Source organism: Hibiscus syriacus, unplaced genomic scaffold (genome assembly GCF_006381635.1).
Source record: "Hibiscus syriacus cultivar Baekdansim isolate YM2019G1 unplaced genomic scaffold, ASM638163v2 tig00110450_pilon, whole genome shotgun sequence".
NCBI classification, from domain to species: domain Eukaryota; kingdom Viridiplantae; phylum Streptophyta; class Magnoliopsida; order Malvales; family Malvaceae; genus Hibiscus; species Hibiscus syriacus.
The window spans coordinates 11,198,547-11,202,867 of NW_024062743.1; positions in this window are offsets into that span (position 1 = coordinate 11,198,547).

Sequence of the window (4,321 nt, forward strand, 5' to 3'; positions counted from 1 at the left end):
ACCCGAACATGCTTAATATTCCTACACAGACATGATTTCTATCACGCATGCTAATTTCAAACAAATCCTAGCCGCATATTTGTCTAGTTCGCATGCTTTAAACAGAAAATAAAGCAGGAAACAAAGCATCCTAGGGTTTAGAATGAGGTCTTGGGGTGAGCTCTAATTCCCTGCACTCTCCCGGTTTAGGTTCTAAAAAGGTACTCGAGTTCTCCTTGCCGGTGCCCCCTTGGGCTTGCCAGACCCTTAGTCCTAAGCCTATTACAAGCTTGTGTGGACTAAGTTAAACTCGAGAGGACACATTCCCTTATGCCCGCACGGTGAATAAATTCACACGAAGACATAAGGTATATGAATCCTGAAGGCTACTTGCTAGGCCCGCACGGTGAATAAATTCACACGAAGGCGTCGCTTTCACCCCCACTTAAAAACGATTCAGGGCTTGGGTATAGAGCCAGAGATAGAAACTTTTCAAAAATCTAAAATCATTGAACAAAATGTCAGTACAACTATTTATTTGAAAAATGATTAAAGATAAATAATTGGAATCGAATAAATAAATTTAAAATTAAAATTTTCGTATAAAAAGACAACCGAAAATTAATTTTGGCCTAACTCACTTACCTATCCCCAGCAGAGTCGCCAAGCTGTCGGAACCGTCTTTCGGGTAGGCCCGAAATTGGGCTTCGACTTGAAATCATTGGGTTAGAGTCACCACCGACCATTTTAAAACGAATTTAGGTGGGTCGGACACCATCTTACCTGATATGCGTTGAACCAGAAACGTGTCGGGTTCGGGAGTCGGTTACGGTCAGAGAAGGATTAACACCCTTGAACCACCATTTCGGTACCAATTAATTTAGCGGTTGTCTTAATAGCGAAAATTAAAATTAAAATTTAAAAATCCGATTCGAAAAATTACCTTTGACCGATAAAAAAATTCCCTAGAAAGTCTAAAATGTTAGATGAGAAATAATAAATAAATATTAAATAAATCAAATGAAAAAATAATAATAAAATAAATAAAATAAAATAAAAGAATATTAAAGTTTTGAAAGTAATAAGATAAAAAAACCCTTTGATATAAAACGATCTAGGTAATTTACCGCATTGAAAACTGTTACCAGTCTTGATAAGCCATTGAACCGCTATTTATACTGTACATGCCATTATGATACTGCCAAGTGCCAATACTAAGAGAAAACCAAGCAGAAAATCATGGAGGGTCCCACATGCATTTTGACTAATGCTTTCACGTTCTTTGTAAATTAACAATATCTATGGCTTCCACGAGCTTATGGAATTCCTGAGCATCTTCGACTCTCGTGTTAACGTCGTTCTGGTGCACTACAAGGAACTGTCTGATCTGATCGGCGTTCATGAGGATCGAGTCATCCGTAAATAGAGAAAACGCCTTGTTAACGTCGGGAGGCAGTCATAGTGAAGACTGACCACCAAAGAACGTTCGCTGCGCGGGGGCTTTGGGTCTTCGAGTTTCAGCCATAATCTTGAGGTGAGAGGGGTTTGCGTTTTGTTTTGGAGCCAGGATTTAGAGAGGAAGCTCGAAGAGATGAAGGTTGAAGAGCTTCCAACGTTGGTTGAGGAAGATGACGATAATACCAAAAGTCCCCCACTGAGTTCGCCCACTGATCCCTACTCTGCCTTTTCATTTTTGTGTAGGTCTCTCCCCTGTGTAATCGTGTGGGTATTTCGTGGGTGTAATCTCCAGTGTATAATCGTGGATTTTTGCCTCCCCCCATTTGCGTGTATAGTTCCATGAATTTATAGTCGAAATAAATCTTATTTTTAGGAGTTTTATTTCGAATAAAACACTAACGTGCGTGTTTGTTTTGCTGTTGGTGGTTGATGAGTCCTCTAACACCACATCACTGGAAAAGGCGGGCTCTGTTGACCGAGGGATCCGACTGTGCAGTGTGAGGAAGGCTTGGTGGGTTGTTACGATGCAGGAGAGGACATTAGGGTTCTGGAAACCCTAGTTGCTGCTGGTCACTCTAATTGGGTCTACGTGGTGGGCTTAGGGCTGATGTTGCACTGTTGGGCCATTTTGTAATAGGTTGTGTAATAGACCTGTACACGTAAAAAAGTGAAATAAATAATAAATCATATGTTTATTATTATAATATATATATATATATATATATATATATATATATATATACACATAAATGGATGAAATGGGGTGTCTAAACACTGATACGAATATGAGGATGGATATGGTATCGAGGGACTGGAAATGACAATTCCTAAAATTATAGGGTACATGGACGGTATAACATATAAAAAATTTAAATTATAAATAGATGACAAAAATCATAAAAAAATCAATACTTCGCATAAAATTAGAAAATAAAATTTATAAATAAATCACAATATTAGAAATAAAATTCATAAAGTCAATACTTCAGAGAAAATTTGAAACCCTAAGATATGGGAATTTTAGCCTAAATCCCTAAATTATTTCCATGACCAAATTGTAATTATTGTAAAGCATGTAACATGTTTAGTAAAACCTAGAATATTTGAGGAAAAACTCTATGATTATACCATTTTTATTATAATCACAAATCTGTAGCTTATTTTGACATTCAATCGCGGTACCCCTATTTCTTTTCCTTCTTTCTTTATTGTTTCACCAACGCTCGTCCACATCTTATCGCGCCGCTATCATTCTTATTGATCTAACGTAAGTAAGTCATCGGTCATCATCCAAAAGCTTATATGTTGTGACCCAACCCATGCTTAGGGATGGTAAATGGGTATAATTTTGTGGATTCCGCACCGCACCCGTTTCAATTAGGGCAAGGATAGGTATAAGTTTAGTGGGTAGTGAGCGAGTATAGATGTAAAAAGTCATACTCGTCGTTTGGTACTAGGTAGGTGATGGGTTTGAGACCTTACCTGTCCTGTATCCGCCCGCCCACTAATTATCCACTGTATAAATTTTAGACCATTTTGAATTGGGTTAATTACCCCATTCATACACGAAGTATATCAAATTCTCAATTTCATACATAATATTTTAAAATTCTCGATTTCGTACATGGTATTTTCTGTCGTTAACGGGTTCACCCACTTTAATTACGAAAAGTGATGTGGAACCCTATGACCACTGGCAAAATGACACATGACACTTTAAAAAATATTTTTAAAGTTTTTTATTTAAAAAAATAAAACTCATTTCCTCCTTATTTTGACCAAAACATATAACACATACTTGTAAGTATGTGTTATATGTTTTGGTCAAAATAAGGGGAAATGAGTTTTATTTTTTAAAAATTTTAAAATATTTTTTAAAGTGCAACGTGTCATTTTGTTAGTTGTCACACGGTTTTACGTAGGCGGATGTGAATTTGAGAATGTACCCGTGTGGCCGGGTGTAAATTTAAAAAATTTGCCCGTCGTGTGTGGTGAGTAGGTGGTGGATACAAAAATATTAGGTGGGAGTGCAAATGAGGGAAGGTGTATCCGCACCTGCTCCGCCTGTTACCTATCCCTACCTATGTCATCGATGTGGGGCTATGTTGATATAAAACCCGCAAGTTTTGGCTCTCATCCACCGTCATCGTGGGTCCATACGGCTGCTTAGGTATATATGTGATAATCACATACCATCCCTGAAATGTCTTCAGGTAAGCCTCGAACGTCCCCGAGTTCATTCAATAATACCCTGCTATCGTTGCACGTCCCTAATATGTACCCCAATCATCCATGTTTCATCCCCGTGTTAGAGATATATTGGGTATTTGAAATGGGTTCCTTTACCGTCCCGTGCTTCATAAATCCAAATTGTCCAAAAAATCCCCGAAAAAGTGAGGATCCAAAACGATTTTATTGACGGATTATCCGGCATCGAATCCCATGATCTTAGCAAGTTTTCCAAGGATGCATGACACAGCATGTGGATATTCCAGCATTGACACCAAGCTTGCCATACTTTCCACGTTACTGTGCAATGGCAGAATAGGTGGCTGGTTGTTTCCATATTGATTTTACAAAGAGCGCATTAACTCAACTCCGGAGTACACATTCCTCGCTTCAGCAGTTCTGCACGTACTGGGATTCGATTTTGAACCGCTCTTCAAATAAAACATTTTACTTCTAGAGGAGCCACACCCTTCCATATTGAATTTAAAAAATTTGTCTCATTTGGTCTAACTGGTAATGTCTTCTCACAAAATGCTTTAGGAGTATAAATCCTGTTTGAGGCTCCTACCCACCTCATGCTATCTTTACACACAGAGCTTCTCGGAGCGTTGTATATAACGTTCATAAATTCTTCCCAACGCTCAATCTCCCAATC